Source organism: Tenebrio molitor, chromosome 9 (genome assembly GCF_963966145.1).
Source record: "Tenebrio molitor chromosome 9, icTenMoli1.1, whole genome shotgun sequence".
Lineage (NCBI taxonomy): Eukaryota > Metazoa > Arthropoda > Insecta > Coleoptera > Tenebrionidae > Tenebrio > Tenebrio molitor.
In genome coordinates, this window is record NC_091054.1 from 7232771 (window position 1) to 7252793 (window position 20023).

Sequence of the window (20023 nt, forward strand, 5' to 3'; positions counted from 1 at the left end):
CCATCCAAATGTCGATTAAACCTAATATACTGGCTGCGTGGAAATGAGACATTTAGTTCGACACCAGCACGTGCTCTCTGCGAATCGCCCAAATTACGTGAGCCGATCTGCACATTCGCCCCCGTTGCCTGCTTTGTTTTTGTCGAACCGTTTTTTTGTCTGTCATTTTGGCTAAATCATTCACTGAAAGCTCCGTGTGCTCGGGTGGATCGACGGAATTTTAGTGGATCGAATAAATGCACTGCCGATTAATGAAAAGTGAAAATGAATTAGGAACTTGTTTTTTTCATTGTGCTGTTGTTTTTCAAATTTCACTTTTCTGTTGAAAATGATGTTTGTCCATCATTAAGTGATGAAAATTTGAGGAAAAAAAAATTAAAACACGAGTCCTAGAAAATCGATGAAAGATATTCAGCAAAAATGTATATACCTACGTAATTTGTTTGGAGGCTTAAAAAATTATTCTACTCTAACAGGATGATTTTAAAAAACGAGAATAAAAAATTGCAAAAATGGAGACATGAACGAAAAATATTTTAAGAAGAATATAAGCAAATGACAGTAGGTAAATTAAGAGAGTGAAGTTAAAAATACATGACAGAAAATAATTAAAAAGAGGAAGTTGATGACAATGATAAATTTTTGAGAGTTACTGGAAGAATTCAACTGTGGAAAGCAAATCAGGAAGTTGGAAAAGAATAAAACTGCAAAATAACCATTTACAAAACAAGTATGGAAAGTGATACTTTTTCTAACAAGTAGGAGGAAGCACGAGCGTCAGCGAGTAATGAGAGCCTACGAGTTCAGGAAAAACATTTTTTGTTCGAACTGTCAGAATTTGAGAATTTTTTCCTATGTGAACGGATTTTGATAAATGTCACAACTTGTCAAAACGAAACGTCAAGCTAATTTTAAAGGTTTTAAGCGATTTGAAGCCTTTAAGGGGCTCGTCGAACAAAAAAACGTTGTATTCAACTCGTCAAATAAACTACTATTTTCACATGTGTTACAACTGTTTTTCTACAACCGTCTACAGGCTAATAAGTAAGCTTATCGTTGAATACAGACCATCCTTTTATGCTGACATAATAACCACATTATCAGCTTTTATGTATCCAAGAAACACGTTAAGGAAACATTTTCAGTTCTACTTAATTGTGGTCGCCATTTGCTCAAAATGATTGAAACTGACGGTGAAGACGGTTTTTGTTAGAACACGCAAAATATTTATCACACTAGTGCCGAAATACTTTCTATACCGTAAACGCTACTTTTCGGTGTTCATTAAAGTATGTATAGACAAGCCTACTTTCTGGGATGGTTGTAGAACAAAAATATTTTGACACTGATGGTAATGGTGAAAAAGTGACAGGACAGTTGTATTTAGAATCAGAACAAAAAAAGACGGCAGCACAAGCAAAATAAACATTAATAGTAATTTACGCAATGAGTGTATAAGCTAGTACTTTTTTCACGGATGGAAAGTTTGACCGCACGAGTCGTAAGCGAGTGCGACAATCCCATGAGTGAAAATAAAACACTTTATGAGTTCCTCGCTTTATTTTCTCTACGACTGACGTTTTTAAAGCCACTCGACTCTTCAGTGCCAACTTGGATTAGAAATTTAATCGAACACCCGATATTTGCATAACGCCAGAGTAAAATAAATAATGACAGGCTATGGCACTTCTTTTCAGGTTATTTATTTTTTTCACTGTTGCCACGAATAGGTATTTTACGCACTAAAAACAGTCAAATATAGTACCGTTTTTTGACACTTGTAAAAAAGTAAGATTTTACTAGTTCGATTAATTTCGAAAATCGCAGAGGAAAGGGTAATTGTGGAGGTTAAATAAAAGTAAAAGTCAAATTACGCAGGAAGTAATAGTAATAGTAGATAAACCTTGAAAGGATGAATATAATAAAAAAAAAAAACAAAAGAAAAAAAAATTGCTGAAACAGAGATCCTGAATGATGACGAAATAAATGTACAATGAACATATGTAGGTATAAAGGCGAGAAAAATGAAGGCTAAGAAGGCTAATTTAGAACTAATATACGGTGTTCCAAATGATTGTCATCTAGCTTTGGAATTTTTGAACATTCTGTCAATAAATGTCATCCATCGAATTGACAATTCGATGGTGGCCACTTTCAACACTTGCTGTGACTTGCTTTTGTTGGCTTCCTTTTCAATTTCAATCGCAACTTTACATTTATATCATCCCTTCACAATAAATCACATTTGGAATTTTGACTATACATATTTTGAGGTTAGGGTACTGCGGTCTTTTTTTTTTGTAGAGCGGCACTTCATATTTTTATAAAGGTAATGCAGAGGTAACTAGATGCAAATTATTTTGTTTCTTTCACACTCTATTTTGTCTTCAAAGCCTTTCTTAGATTTAGACCGCATGTTCTTTGTTATTGTTAGCAGAGAGATTTTTTCTATTTATCTGACTCTGACACAGTTTTATTGACAAGAATTTGAACTTATAGAATTGTTAAATCACCACAATTCAACTCACCAATTAACAAAAAATGACGAAGATGGTGTTAACCAAGGGAAAGTTGTACACACCTACTTGATAACGTCATATTTTTTAGAATATAAATGTAACATGTCCGATAAAATTGAAAAAAAAACTCCATCGCTGACACTAAAACATGCAAAGAAGACATTGGTGAGAAATTTTTTACACATATTGTGGTAGGTACATATTCGGTACACCTAGGTAATGCTAATGTAATAAAATAAGATAACAATGCTACATACGGTTTTGAAATGTAATTATTTTGCCCTTCCCTATCTGAACTGAAGAGATTTCCTGTTACCTATATGAAACTTTTTTCATTGAACAGCAAGAATTTGTCGCCTTTCAAAAAACAGAACAGAATTTTCTCTCCACCTTAACCCATGAAAAAGTTGTTTTAAAATACACACACAATTTTGATTCAAGTTTTTATTTCTAGACGAAAAAATTCCTTTGCTACTAGTTCTTGTTTGTGCTTTTGTAATAAAATATTTTCCATCACCCGGAGCCTTCTTCATTGGATCTCGACAAATCCGTTTCTAACCGGGACAATATTGCAATAATAATTTTTGACACCGCCTACTTGTTAATAAAATCAGGCACACGTATCAGATACACGTCGTCTGCCATTATACACACTCAACGAAATTTAATTAGCGCCTTATTCTAAAATTAATTTACGCTTCCTTGGAATCTAAAATCAACGCAGCAACATTTCAATAACTCGCTTATTCGAGCATGAAGCCTTTTCACTTTAGCTCCAAGTAAAGGACAAAGACGGAGTTCGATACATCTTCAAACGGCACCATTCAAAGAAACCGCAAAATTCCTCATCAGTACGGAGGTGGTTTTTTTAGAGGCGCCCCCAGCGCATTCTGGCGCGAGATCCGCGAACTCCACTCGTTTTCCTCGCTTTTCTTACAGCGCTTTCTTAGAAAAGTCGGCGGAAAAGTTACCGATCATACCACGAACGGACGCGATCGTCAGTCTTCGCCAGTTTCCGATTTGCAACATCAATCTACGACGCCTCGCACAACAACAAACAATTTCTATTAGTTGCAACCAACAATACTCCTCCACGAATATTTTCGATGAAAATTCTACTGATCGGAAAAAAATCGAATCGAGCCGAGCCGATCTTGGCGTGTTCACTCGACGACGTCAAGAGGGAATTTCTTAACAAACTGGGGCGTCGTCTTGAAAATCTTTAAGAAACTTCTCCCCTTCTTTAACAGAGAGCGCTGCAACAACCTAATTATAAAAGAATCGCAGCTTTTCAGCCAAATCGTCCGCAATTAGAAACTCGCTAATTATCGGAAAAACGTCGACCATGCGTCGATTAGAGCCGAACCAATGGAATTTTTTGACGGCGACGTTCGAGATCGAGGCGTCGAATTAAGACGCCTATAGACGCCGGTAAATTGACGTCTCGACGCACCTCGTCTTGCGGTTGGTTTTGTGGTTAAAAGGGCGTGGTTGCGGTTAGATTTCGTCGCACCGATTGGACGATACCCTTGCGGTTTACGCATGTGGTCGATTATTACATTTTTATTGGAAGTCCTTCCTGCTGCGATGCGGTTGGGTTTCGACGGGACAAAGATCGGTACTAAGATTGGCGAGATCTGATCAGGTGACACTCCTGCGGCTCAATAATTCTCCAGTTTATACGATTGCGGATCGGGAACGATGAAAACGTGTCAGATCGTGATTCGCTAATTACGTCTGTTCCTGCAAGCAAGGTTTCGAACTGATTCCAAGAGCGCCAGGGACCTTGCAAGGATAATTAAGTATCAAGGTTGCAGGAATGAAGACGCTTTAAAAATAATCACACCAATTAGCAAAATACTCCTGTATCAACAGTTTTTTATCCCCCAATAAACTCCGCTCAATCCAAATTTAAAATCTCTCAATAGGTATTTATCTGTAAAATAGTTAGTACATTGTTAATTTTTTATAAATTTGAAGTTAGTTTTATTTTCGGTAAAACTGAAAGTTTTAAAAATTGTTTTTTATTATTTTAATGCTGTACTTGTAGATTTGCCTCTTCTAGATTTGTCAATTTGACATTTGACAACTCACACATCATTTTTATAAGTTTTAATTAAGGTGTTTTAAAAGTTAGTTGAGGAAACAAAAGAGTTTTTCTCAAGACTGTCATGTGCGGGACATTAGTTAGATATTGTGATCCTAACTTATAAGAGGTGTTCAATTGAAAAGTTCATCAAATTTGCTTTGATCTTGGTCGCTATCTTTGTCTAACCACCTTAATTTACGATGTTGTCTTTTAAAAATAAAGTGAAAGCCAACTCGATGAACTTTTTAATTGAACACTTGTTACATGTTTTTAGTAGCCCATATTAAAAATTTAGATCTGTTCAGTACGGAAATGTAAATATGTAAAAGAAAATCAACTGGAAGGCTTCCAGAATATGAGGAAATTGTTTTAGGATTAAAGGAATGTCTAAAGCTCAAACAACAAACATTCCGCAATGTTTCTTAATTGACAGTTTAAAGATAAGACGAAAAATTACACGTTAGTGACGCAATATTGGTAAAACAATGTGGCAAAACATTTTTTAAAATAAAATGAAGAAGAAGAAGAGTAATCAAGTGTCTGGAGCATCGCAGTGAACAAGTACCTAGGTATCATTTTTCAATAAAATTTTAATCAATTGAACATACTAAATTTCATGTGGAGTGACTGATTTTAATTACATATTTCTGACTGTGTATTTTAATTACATTATCTTAAAGTTCCTTGTTTTTAGGCAACCAAGTAATCACATCAATTTATCTTTGGTATAGTGGGATAGTTACGCTATGTATCGTAGGTGGCACATTTCACAACCAACGAAACATTTACAGTGGCTCTGTTCTTATGTAATTTAACAGATTATGTTTCTAAATCTTAACCAAAAAATAGAAAACCACGAATTAAGATTTTCCTAGAATCAAAAAAATAATATTCAAGAAATTTATGCTGAATATTCCTTAGATATGCACGACCAATCTAGTTTTTGTTTTAACCTTGCATTTACCGTAAACAATTTGTGTTAATGTAGTAAAAAAAATTGCTTAAAATTTAATGAGTTATGTGACGCCCGTTTTAAAAACTTGTTGATAACGACGAAACAAAAATAACTCATATCTACGTTTTTGTCATCTACATAGCGAATATTATTCGAGCCTGATTGCAGCCTATTTAGAATTTTTCTAAGAATACATAAGCCGTCTTAATTTTTTTCTAATTTGAAAAATTCCGACACAATTTTCAAAACCTGAAATTGAAAAGTAGTTAATTTGTTAGGTAATATTTTCTTATAATTTATAAAGAGTAATTGTGTAATTGTTCAAACAATTGTTTATTTCGTCAAACTACATATTTAAAGGTTTACCTTTTGAAACCTTAGGCCCTTGGTGCAAAGAAACCATCGATTTCATTAATGTCATCGGAAAGCGACTTAGCGCGGAATCAGGCGATTCAAAATCAAAGAAATTCCTTTTTGAGAGGATTTCCCTTGCCATTCAACGTGGAAACGCTGCAAGCATTCGGGGCACTTTTCCAGATTCCGCATTATTACCTATCGAAAATTTTTACAAAAAATATATTGAAATAAATGCTCCTTGTAACAACTTCTATATTTTTTTCCATGTTATCATCATTATTAACTATTGTGAATTATCTACAAAAACTCATTAAAATGTTTTTCTGTCCTTGTTAAGTTTATCGAGGTAGTCATTTAAGGATAAAGAAATGATAAATTATTGAAAATACTGATACGTGAGTATCGTTAGAGGAATTTCTTTAAAATTAAAATTTCAAATCTGATATATGATAAAAATATGAGTAGGTATGCGTAAACCTATCTAACGCAAAAAAGAGAAATTTTTAAAGTATGTGGCATAATTAGATTCTGCAGCCTTGGTCCAGCTTGTGATGTTAATTTTGTGAATGCACTCGCGTATGTGAACGAAGCCTTAGAGAATAGCCGCCGTACGCATTTTGAGGATGGTGTGGGGTGAATTTCCATTCGTATTTGAGCTTTTGGGCAATTAGGCCGCAGCTCGTCTCGCATCGTCTTTAAAAATAATCCATTCCCCGGGCTCATTTATTATTAGTAAAGGAGAGCAAAAAGCATTTTTACATTAGCCAGAAAGCTAGCTGAATATGTAATCAGATGCCAGTGAGTGAAGCCAAAATCAAAAGAAGTGCTCTTAAATAAACATGAGATGCGCCGTTAAGAATAAATCACTTTTTTCGAGGAAATTCGGCCTTCAATCCGCGTCTTCCTCTCAACACGGCCAAGAAAGGAAAGAGGCGGAGGACGCGATCGATCCGCCATTAAAAACGTAAAAAGACTCCGCTCTGTAACGCACACACACACACGCACACATTCCGGATTAAAAATCATGAAGCGGGGGATCGTGACAGGAGCGACGCAATTACAAATCCGGCATTATCCTTCCCGGATTCTTCCGGGTGCCACTTAAGGAGAATTAAAAACTAAGCGAGCAACGTCGAGATCAATGCGCGTTCCATGGCAACCCTCAAAGTCACTTAATGAAACAAGATTTTTCATGACGCCGACCAGATAAGAAACCCGGATCCTGTCCCGGAAACGTTTAATTGCGCCGAATTAACAATTTTTCGCCATCGAACCGACCCGATTAGGCCCCGACGTTTCGACGGAACGTGTTAAATGAGTAGGCCGGGGATCGTATCTGGAATCAATTTATGTTGGCAATATTGCATATTTGTGTTTCCCCCGGGAGATCCAAATATCAAGGCTGCTCCGAAACCTCGGCTTCTGAATATTACATCGCCAGAGATATACCTACGATTTTTTTTTTGTTCGCCGCCCCCCCGGATCCATCCTCTTCGGGGAAAAATGATTGCGTTCTTAATTTTTCCGGGCGGCGGGGGCGGCCGGGGACGATTTACGGCGCCGTGGAAGTGGAGTGCTAATTTGGTTTTCTAATATTTCCTTGCGTTTTGTATTTAGCGACCTGCAACCCTTCTCATTAATTAGTGTAACTCCACCCGGGGGACTACTGATTCCTCCCTTTCTTGAGGACGCTAAATATTAAGACGCACCGACAAATGCCGACGAGGGCTGCGCCATTTTCACCTGACGACACCGCACGCCGACGCCTCATATCTATCCCTCCTGGATGTGGGGAATTGTCGTCGGTATTAGGGAATCCACTTGTGTGTGCGTATTACCGACAATAGAAATAAATCGCCGAATCCTAATTTAAGCGTTCGAGGGGGTTGTCATGGGGTGCAGCTATTTACGCTCAAAAATACAATCATGACACACCAAAATTACACCCCTACACCTTTTTCATCACAAATCGAAAATTACTCGGGGGTGGCATTTGGGCACTAATCCAGAAAAGATTTAACGAGGTCGTTTAGGGTTTAGCCCATAAACCAAAAAGTTTGTATCGGCTTGAAGCGATTGACCATCCGCCATATTCGCCCGATTTGGTATCTTAGAATATAGTCTACTTCTAAAACTTAAAATATTTAAAAAAGGGGAAGTTATCTTTACAAGAAATGATAATACTAATAGGGAGGGAAAAGTGTTTGCAGATTTGAGACATTTTTTTATATAGAATTATTTTCGCAAAAAAGTAAGTTTTGTCATAGTGCATATGAATTATTTTCAAACATATTTTCAAGCTCAAGAATGCTTTTGTTGTTGGGGAAATAAGCACGAGTTGAGGACGAGTCCTTTAGTTCCGAACAATAAAAGCATGAATGAAAAGCAAAAAAAAACAATGGCCAATGACATACATGAAAGCAATTTCCACTTATTCATTTTTGAAAAGGTTAACAACTTCCGGCATTTTTTGTTGTCGCTACGACAACCATATCAAATGCAAGCTTTCTATAGGACGCTTAATGTCAGTCTACGATTTTCAATATTTTGGTAGATTATGTCCTTCATGTGTTTAGCAACCAATTGCGTGACAAATATTGACCAATCAAAACGAGAAAACAAAAAATAACCCGATAAAATTTCTCTAAAATACACATGTGCAATAATCTGATGAAAAATGTCGGTACCTGATTTTTTTTTTAATTATTTTGAATAAAAAGGATTGAAAATAATGCATTTGGTTTCATTCGATTCAGGAAATAATCAGCCGTATACCCCTCGTGCAAAATTTTAATATCGGAAATTTTTTTGCTAATGAACTCAAACATCCATAAAAGCCCTCGACTTCGTCTCGTGCTCTTATTTAATTGGTCTTTTGACCTCATTTATGGATGTTTTCGTTCATTAGCAAAAAAAATTCCGATAAAAAATTTTGCACTTGGGATATAATATGTGAATATTTCCCGAGACAAATTCAAAAGTCACAGAAATAGTTATTTGTTCGTTACCTCCCTGGAAAGTGAGTCTGTATCCATAGTTACCAGTGGGTAAAGGTTTCTCTTTCGTTCACTTCACTTTCGCTCATCGTTTTTCGCTCACTGTCTCACTTGTAAAAATACATAGATATTAACATGAAGAAGCATTTTTAATAAATTTTTCGGGAATATTTTTCCTTTTTGTTTCCAATCCAATCAGATAAAATGTGAATTTGCTAATGACACAAGCGAATATTCATGCAATAGTACACCATTCGATAATCACACTAGTGCATTCATTACCACTCTTATTTGCTTGTCGAAATGCAAATTTGACAACAATCCGAGTGGATTCAATGTTTTGAAGGAAATTTGTAGTGTTTAATTTATTTGAATTTCCTTAAAATATTTTCCAAAGCTTATACTGGGTGCCCCAAAATTCGCGGAACAACGTAATAGTACGTTGTTAAGTAATCATTAAGAAATCAGGTAAAAATGTTTAAAAAAATCAATCTTATTTTTTGTCGAAGATATGGACCTATTCGTTACATTAAATGTAGCAACATTTAAAAACATTCTATGTATCCCAATAGTCTGTAAATATTTCATTTTTGTTGTATCCTTGGAAATGAGAGGGAAAAATCAAAGCCGTGTTGCCGTACGCTATTTGAGGTAAAACGAACATAAAATTACTACTTGGAAATGCTGGAAATAATGAAGAAAATAATTGCAAACCTGATCACAATCGTTCAAAATTATTAGGCCACTGGCTAGTAAAAGACAAATAGTCACAATCTTTTTTATTATTTAAAATAAATGAGATCAAAGTTGCACGTTTTGGGCCCCCATATCTTCAAATCTAAGAGGTATAGAATTTTTTAATTATTTTTCTCGTTATTTTCTAACATGAATTGACATTGCCTCATTGAGTTGTTCCGCGAATTTTGGGGCACCCAGTATAAAAAAAACAAATCCACCTTATTTTAATAAATATAAAAATGATTTTTTTTTTGAGTTTAACACATTTAAATACATATAGGCAATGTATGCATCAATGTCTTGTGTTAAAGAAACTGTTCTTAATTATTTATTTGTAAATTGACACAATCATTAGGAGAGGTGCTTAATTGAGACAAATCATATCATACAACAATCTCAGTTAACCAAAATACACTCATTTATTAGTATTTAATAATAGTATGTTATACGCCAAGGTAGAGAAGACATTTTTTTAAGCCGAGGTAGTTTATAAATAAAGAAGCGAGGTTTAAATTTGTCTTCTCTAGCGTGGTGTATATATTATTTTTTTCACTACTAGATCCGTTAAAACCCTTTCTAATAATAATTATTAATTAAATTTGTTTGTCCGATGCGACGATCCGAGTTCTCATTTTTCAACGGTTGCTATGAAAATTGAAAATCGTCTGTCTACGTTAACCAATAAAATCAAAGAAAATCTTTCGTTGCTAGGTGACGGCTGTTCATTATTGACCTTGGTTAATAATGAAAATTATTATTAACCTTGGGAGAGAAATTCTACTTCGAGAGTCAATAATGACGCCTTCTGAGACTAGTAGTGAAAAAACCTTTTTAAGTTGCAGTTATCGAATTGAAAATGACTTTTTCATGATGTGAAATAGTTTCGTTACATTTCTATTTTTAAATGAATTTTCAGTAAATTTTTTAAGCTTTCATGTTGTGTGGATAATTAGATACGGGTGATGTAAATTTCGGCCGTAAAATTTAAAAACTTTTTTCAGAAATATTTAAAAACCAGGGTAATATGTATGACTATAATGACTATTACGAAGGAAAGACGTCATGTGATAAGCAAATAGAAACAGAGTAATAAAAATGTGTCTGATGCATTTAAAGTTGACATTGAAAAAGTAACGAGGATGCAATACAGGGTGCGTCTACTAAAACTTTATATCCGAATATCTTTTTTAATTATCAATTAAGGTAAACAATATTTAGCAATATTATATATCTCAATGACCTCTTGACATGTGCTTAACAAAAGTTAACGAAACCTGCAAGGATACAGAGTTATTTGAAAAATAACCGCAGTAAAAAAAATTTTTTTGGCTTTTTCTCAGATTACGGAGTATAACATATTCAGCTGTGGCCTCTGTATCTCCCTGTAGTGTTTTTATTACACTTTTACTGATGACTACGCAATAAATTAGTGTTAAAAAGAACTAATTTTCCAGCTGTGTTCAAAACAGAGTTTATGCGTAAAAAGTTGTTACGAATTTGTTTCACAGATTACTCATTTTTCAGCAAATAATTTAGATACGTCAATTTGACGGGGCATTGTTATCTTATATAAAATTCTTTTATCCAACATTCAATAGTAATATCGTGTTTTACTAGTTAGTTTTAATTGAGTAAACTGGGCTATAACTAGTCTGTTGTTATAACCCACGTTGCCATTTGCACCGTGGGTTATAACATACATAACCCACGTTGCCATTAGCACCGTGGGTTATTAACGTCCATAACCCATCGGGAGCAGAATTTCATCAATAATGTCATTATCTACAAATTTTGGAATATTGGATAAAACGTTGTATGGCATACGTGGGTTATTAAGTACTACCCACTCGAGGTAATAACCTACTCGGGCAAGCCCTCGTAGGTTACAAATACCTCTCGTGGGTAATATCTTAAATAACCCACTTATACCATAAATAACTATTATTACTGAACTATTCGGTAAAATACAATAAAAATTCAAATAGGTATGTATGTATGTACAAACCCCCGGTGTAGGTACGTCTGCATCATAGGGATCAGTCTTCTCTGGAAAAATTTACTAAACTATTTTAAAGTAAGTTTTCAATAAAACGAATTTAAATGTTATTAATTTTATTTTTTAAACAATGAATCATGGGGTACCCGGTATTTATAAAAGTGGCTATTATGGAGGTGGGTGCGTCAAGCTTAAAGAGGGGGTGAAGGTGAATAAATAATTTAAGCACATACTAAATAATAACAATTAAAATATCTGCAATAAATTTGTTTGGGGCCTAATGGGGGCTCCAGGAATTGTTCGGAACCAAATGGGGCTCATGGGTTTGCTCAGCCTAATGGAGGCTTCACTGGTTTGATTGTAGGCGCGCGTAAACTGACACACCGTATCGTTTTGTGTAAAACGTTTATTTACATTTATGTACAATTGCTTGGGACCGTACGACCGTACTCGAGATGTTGGATAAATGACTTAGTGACTTCTGACTGTGACTGTTCTACTCTGAGTCCATCTCGGTATTGTCGTCTCAAATCTCTGTCATTCACCCACGCAGGGGTGGTTCTCGTTCTGAAAGGAGGGGGGTGGCTCTTTGCCCCGACAAAATTCAACAATGTAACACAATTAGCAGCAAAGAAAATTTTAAAAATGTACTCAAAATAATTATAACTAAATAAGATGCTCAAAATTTATTTCGACCATTAACTTCCACACACCTTTCAATTCTGGAATAAAAACTCCGTGAAGTTCTTGTTGCAGGATCATTTCATATGGATGAAATTTCAAAGACTTTAAAGTTTAATAATCGTGCTTTGTGAGACATTCAGTGTAGCCGCTACTACTCTTGTGCTTGTGTGTGGATTTTCAGTTACCTAATCAACAACGGCATTTTGAAAGTTAATATTTTTGGGGAGTGCATCCCTTACTCGTGGAAATTCTTTAACACTGCCAGTATCTTCAAACAGCTTTACAATTCATCTGAAGAATTCTTGCTGCGGCTCGATAGTACCGGTGACACTCTCCATACGTAAAAATAATATTAATTTCCTCTTGCTGTGAGAACAACATCTTGTATAAAAGATTATTTCAAAGATTTCACGAACTTTTTTACTTTGACGTTGTCAAATAATAAATTAATTATGTTTTTTTTTTTTGTAAATCAGTAAGCCGTGAAGTACTTTTTTACGTAAATACACACTGGTGAATGAAGTCTGAAAATTGTCTTTATTTAACATTAATTTATTGGTCAATAATAAGCACTAGGATGATTATTAGGCAGAAAATCTACACAGAAACATTTGATATGCATGTTAAAAGTTATAATGTTAGGAAATGCTGAAAATAAATTTTTTTCATTAATTTTTTTCTTGAATATTCCTCTTCTGTCCAGATCCTTGTTAATTTTTGTAGTGCCTATGTAAAGAGGGCAATGCAGCCTTTATTAAGACTAAATATCGTTGAGCAGTCATTTAAAATAACGAAGATATTCAAATATAAAGTTTAAGCAGACGCACCCTGTATGTATGAGCTTCATATTTTTTTTGTATAGGGGTAATTTTATAATACCTATCAAAATATCAATAATATTGCCGGAACGTTATACTTAGATGTGGATTAGGGACTTAAGTTGGCACTACCAGGAAAAGTAACTATACCCGAGACAACGAACAGATATAGTAATAAAACCGCCCCCTAGTGCCCGCGTATTTTAAACAGCAGCTTCCAATTGGCTTATTCAAAACGTGCGCATATTTTTGAAAGCCTGATGTACAGTTAATTTCAAAATTATAGAGTACACCTAATTTTCTACAGTGTAAAAAGCACTTACATTTCTTGTCAATGATCAATGTCAATTTTGACAAACAAAATATCTAATCTAACCGAAAACGCGAAAGTTCTCATTCTTTCCAAATTAGAAGAAAGGTGGTCGATCCGAAGGGTAGCCCACTATTATAACATCGCCAAGAGCACCGTGCAGAGGATAAAACAGACACTATTATGGTGTTCTTAAATCAAGGACATTTTATGTTGTCAAACTTACCTAACCTATATAAAAAATATGACACTCAAATTTCAAAAAGGCATCTTTACATATGGAAAAAACTGTAATAAATTGACTTCTTGATTTTTGAGGTGTACTCGATAATTTTGAAATTAACTGTACATCCACAAAAATTACTTGACGGCATCTCCTTAGTTTTAAACAAGCTTCGGCAGTTTGACCACGTGTTCATATTTGGATATGATCTGCACGTCAATGAATGCAATTTTTTTCTCAGTCTGTCAACTATATCACATTCTTATAAGAATGACAAATGGCAAAGAACCTGCCTTTTTGTGAAATAGGCTTCGGCGTAGCTCGTTCAGCGCAAATAACGCCACATTGCCCTTTTTTTTATTAGGTACTATATCTGTTCGTTGGCCCGGGTATAGGCATAGGTATAGTATAGGCGCTTATTAGGTATGTGGATATGACAGATTTCTCACTAACGTACAGTTCAATCATAAGTTTTAAGCGACCTTGAGTTTGACAATCCACATCTAAAACGTTTTTACTATACGTACCTACAGGAGAAAAAAAAAAACTAAAAATACCTAAACACTAAGTCTCAAGAAAATAACATTTGTTTTAGTCAACCCAGTGTACCCCATTCAATACATTTATTTTGTACAATCTACTCGTGGTTTATTCATAATCATAATATATGTAATTTTTTTCTTTCTTAAAACATCATCTACTTTATTCTCCCTTTCCTTGCCGTTTCATTTCTTTTCTTTCATCTTTTCTCTTTCTGCGTTTGTCTCTAACCCGTCTCTAAAGTGAAAGCGAGAACATTCTGGAGCCGGCTTCAATAATAACAATGATTAACGGTAGGCGATCAGTTCTGCAGAAAGTGATAGATCGATATCTGTTGGGTAAGGAAATGAAACAATAAAACGCCACCTGTAAGCGACAGATTCGGCCATATCGAACACTTTTAACAACTCCCGGTGACTCGGTAATAACACCATTTATTAAAAACGTTAGAGGGGCGGCGAGTGAAGCCCCGTCCGTTCGGAATGCGATTAATCAGTCGATCTGTTTACAAACAGGAGCGGCTCCGGGGGCCGGACATGATGTTGGTAAATTTCAGGGCGCCGCGGTAATTTCAGACGGGGGCCACTTAAGGTGATTCTTTTTCAGTTAAACGAGCCATAAAGCACCAAGGCAGGACGTAAGCAGGCAGCAACGGGAATAAAAGTGAAGACGCGGCTCCATTTTAATAAGCAAATGGTCTAAAATTAGTAAGCAGCCGTAAAAGGCGTCCGCCTCTTTAGCGCAAACAAGCTTATTAGACGGTAACTTTCGACTTGGAGTTTTCCTTTTCGTGGGGACCATTCTCATAGATGAGCCGGCGACGGTCTTTATACGAGCATTTTAGGGTTTATATATTCATGGCAACGCTCAAGATTAAGACGGAGCATGGCCAACTCTGATGTGTGTTGGGGGATTAACGCCAACTTACGACTTGATGGATAATTTTAGAGGCGGTGTACACAGCAAACACTGTTGAATATTTATCATAAACTCCGGAAGCTCCGCTTATAATTGCGAATCCATATTTAACAGCGACGGATTTTAATTTGGCCGGGCGATATTTCTTCACTCTTTTCCGATGGGCCCTAGTTTGCATACGTTATCGTCGACCTACCACAGTGTCTAACCACCAGCCGCCAGAATGAACAACCCCCCAACCGAGTGGCGGCCGAGAACCCGTCCTCGCCCACCGCCAGAACTCGACGGGGCGACTCCGCGAAACATGGGGTAGTTTTTAATTAAGGCGACACAACGAGAGCGTTAAGAATTCCAGGGATTCCAGACTGTTTTAATTGTGTTACGATTAGTCAACGCTCCTTGTCGGGACCGGAGGCTGGCGTGGGTCCGACGAGGAGGTCCTCTAAGCACATAAAGAAGACCTAACGAGGAATTCGAAGAAATGCAAATATGCATTTAATTAGCGTTATTAAATTATAAATGCGAACGGCCGACCGGAGGGTTGTTAAGAAACCGACCCGGGGAGCCACCGAGGCTTGCGGGGGCGGCCGTAATGGCCAAACTTATAACCGAATCTTATTTGGACATCTTGTTCGTGAAAGAAAGGATCGTGGTGGGCAAGAGGAGACCCAGTTAGTCTGTGATTAGGTCGTGTGGTGGTAATAATGTAGACTAATTCGAACGTCTGGGGTAGTTTGGAACGGGGTTAACCACTACAAAGTAGGTGATGAGGGTGGGGGTAGGTGTGCCTACATAGGAAACTATGATACATTTTAATAAATTCTACTTCTATCGTCTATTTTTTACTATCACTCACCCCGTCAATATAATAATAATTTCTCTTCTCTAACTCCTACACTTCCTTTACCAATTCTAAATTTTATTATTAGTCTTCTTTGAGGAATTTCTTTGTGTTTTTTTATTAATTTGTTAGGTATACTCACCCAAGAGATGTTCCACTTTTTCTATTTTCTCTTTCGCTCTTCTGTCAAGGAACCCAAATTCTACTTCTACTTAAATTCTACTTCTATTGTTGCTTTACCTCAACATAATTCCCACTCTACCCTTGCCAACGCTATAATTCTTCTATTTTTAGTTTTCAGTAGGAAAAATCTCTAGGTTCTATTTTTTTTTAATTTGTTGTAATCTTTCAACAAACATATTACCTTTACCCTTTTCTACCAAGAGTTTTTTTCTAGTCTGAGGTGGAAATAGTTATTTGTACAACTAGTTGAAAGTCATACTTTTTTTCATGAATTTGCAGTTTGCTTAACGAAGGCGTAGCCCGAGTTAATCAAGCAAATGAGTGAAAAAAAAGACTTTCATAACGTGTTGTATACGCTTTTTTTTTGCATATCGTTATAAGTTGTAAAATTTGGTCTAAAAGGATTTATGAAAAAAAAAAGTAGGTAGGTATGCTTTGACAATCATCTGCAAGGAGATGGAATAAAATAATGCAAAAAAGTACTACTTTCACTACGATTTTTAGTTTAAAAAAGTGCTACTTTCATTACGATTTTTCGTTGAAATAAGTGCTACTTTCATTACGATATTCAAATCGCTATAAATTAGTCAATTTTTGAAATATTCGAATACGGCTCCAGCCACACATTTTCCAAAACTCTTTTCCTTTATGAAAAAGTTGTTAGAAAAAGATGATTTTCTAAAATTTCTAAACTAGACTAGGAACGTTAATTTCTACTTCTATTGCTTCTGTACGTCAAGGTCTCCTCTATTTTTGGTTAAATTTTTTTTAGTTTGTTCAAAACAACATTTCTCTATTTAAAATCGTAGTTTTCAAAGTTTCCTTGTTTTAAAATTTTCCATTCTTAAAAATATTTCTCATCATATCTCTAGGTTCTTGTCAATTTTTTCTATTATTTTCCCTTTAACATTGTTATTGTTATTGATCTTTTCTTTTCTTTCTTAAACCTGTCTTTAATGTCAGCTTATTTCTTCTTAATTCCGCTATGTAATTTTGCGTCCTTTTTATTTTTTATTCAACACTAAAAATTTTTTTGTATTTTATATGTTTTCCATTTCTTTTTAATTCCAACACCGTTTGTAAGACTACTATTATACCTACTATCAAAGATTATCTTTGCTCCCTTGGACCCGTCGCATCCACCATTCTCTTATTCTTCATACTCTTTACAATCTTTTTTTTTCACGTTTTCTTTTCTTTGGTTTCTCTTCATTTCTTATTTTAAAGATTTTCCAGGTTTTGTTAGTTATTTTTTTTCTTTTTTAAGGATTAACATAATCTTCTAAATCTCCTAATTTCATTGCACCTATGATTCTCAAATAAAATGAAAAAAACAACCATTCTTAAATAAGGCTTCATTGTTAAAAATACGTGAACTTTAAAAAAGCTTACTACGAGGACAATATTTATTTTAATAAATCGTATTGCATAAACGACAGCCAGAAGACATAAATGCAAGAAAGTAAGGTTAGGTTATTGTTTGTTGACGTTTCATGTAAATATGTGAATGTGTGCAGCCATGTTTCAGATTCTCCATGATACTTCCCCCATTCGGAATCACCTCTTTCAACCTTTCGTTGGACCATGGAGTTGCTTTACATCCACCTTCATTGGAACCAAATTGCCAGTGGTAAAGTCGTCACTTCCTTTCGCTTCGGCAAATATTTTTTTGACGGGAATCACTCCCCTCGACGCGCGAAACGTCAACGGCCCCGCCGTGGCACTTGATTGAAAGTAGCTGGAAGCTGCGAAAGTTGCCATAACTCACTGGCTGTCTTAATTAATACCCCAAACGTTGTAGCGATCGGCCCATGCGTCTTGCAAGTCCAATTGCTAAATTGCTCCCCGACACATATATCATTCGAGGCCCTCAAGAGAGGATGATGCATGGCCGAAGGAGTTGCAATATATCTCCACCATATCTGGTGCTGCGAGGTCCGCTCGGAGCTCCTCCTTGACCTCCAACAGAACGAGATCAGATCGCTCCATCGGCCGTAAATCAAAGTGGCGCTCTCAATTAAGGCGAGAGGGTGCGGCGAGGGTGTTAATTAGCCGCGGACATACACGCGGAATCTTAAACGGACCGGGGGAGGGAGATTTACGACGTCGACGGTTAGTTTCCGTCCCTCATTTTTTCCTCATTTGAGAATCTCGTCTTGCATGCGAGCCGCTCGGCCGAACGGGGTCTTTGATGTTTCCGAGACGTCTTCAGCGAGAAGCGATTGACCAAATAACTTTGATCTCGCTAATACTTGTGCCACTTTTTAACTGATTGCCAATATCTGAGATGGGGGAGCAGCTCGGGACGGACGAGCGGGCCGGAATTTTTCAGATTTAACGGCTCCGGTGATCCGTTGCTAATAATTAAAATGCGCTCTTCTACAAGGGGTGGTCAGAATGAGAGTCCGACGGTTATTAATCTGCCGAGGGGTGAACACGCGGGCGACGCGGCGGCGTCCTAATTAGTATGGTGCGTCGGGTTTCAAAGCCCGCTGCGAAGACGGGGGTGGTAATTCGATGCCAAAGACGGTGGGCCTGACGCATTTCAAAGGGTTGCAATTGAATTCAACTCCCAAAAGAGCAACTTGAACCAACCTGGTAAATATACAGCCTACCCTTATCATATATTCATTATCGTGCATTAAATTTTGGGGGAGTGAAGTGCTAATTAAATAAATCTAGTTGTCTTCAGGTAATGACGCCCCTTCTTCGACGGCAAACTTTCCACTTTTCCGATTAGGACGGGGCGGGTGCAACACGGACGATAAAAAATAATACGGTCGTGTATTAAAAACAGGAAATTACGAGGCGCTTCCCTTTAAAATGTTCGATTCGTGAAAGAATGGGTTAGTTCACCGAGTCCGGATTTTATTTACATATTCAGGATCGCGCCGGATCCGTCCCCCAATACAAGAAACATTACCTTGGAGATAAGAAAATATGGACGGGCGCCGGAGCCCCCATAAATTATTTTTACGGAGCAACACATGTTCGAACCATGCCATCAACTAATGGCCCGCTCGCCACATAAATATTCACCTCAAAATTGAGAGTCTGCATTTGGAGGGGTGCGCTACACGAAAAATCACAAATATATCTGCTTTTATGTCGCTTCTGCACCAGCCCCCCACAAATCATTTCTTCCCGTCAAAAAAGACAAATCGGAAGGTGAGAGTAGCGCGACAAACGCTGCATGTTTGTCAGGGTACGATCCGATTTCTTCTTTTGAATTCATTTAATTATTTATCTTGTCGACCGGTCCCGCTACCCCCTTCGAGCTGGAAAAAAAATTTGCATCGGAAGTGTCGGCAGGGCGAAGGTGGATCCGAAGGCGGAAACGAGAGGGAGCCCTCGCATCCGCTAAAGACTCGGCTGGTTTACCTATAAACTACCCTTAATTCCGACATCCCTCTAAATTACAATCCCCATTCTTCCAGCTTACTTTATTTTCCCTTTACCTCGCAGGGGTAACTAAATAACCGGCCCATTATGTCCTGATGGAGGGCGAAACGAAAGAGGCCCTTTTTACCAGACGACATTAGACGTCCCCGTTCCGACTACCCCGATGCGCAATATATGATCCTGCAAAACTGCCGGATTTACATATACATGTGTTTTACGGGCGAATTGGTGTGTTTTGGGCTTCGCTCTTTTGATTTTAATTTCGTTTTATGGCCCTGAATCTTTGTTTCCGGATCGCGGACCCCGAACGCAAGACGGACCCATTACTTTTTCGACTCCCGGAGCGGGGCGCAAAATTGCCCACGCTAATAAAGGACGAACGAAAAATTCATAAACAGAACGAACCTGAAAGAAATACCAAGATGGAGGCGAATTTCCTATTATTGTTCTTCCT

General features: G+C 36.7%; 1 protein-coding gene across 1 annotated transcript in view; it reads right to left on the bottom strand.

The window, feature by feature from the left end:
* The window catches only part of run (segmentation protein runt), a 100222-nt gene that overhangs the window by 59196 nt on the left and 21003 nt on the right, over nucleotides 1–20023 (bottom strand). The window lies entirely within an intron of this gene.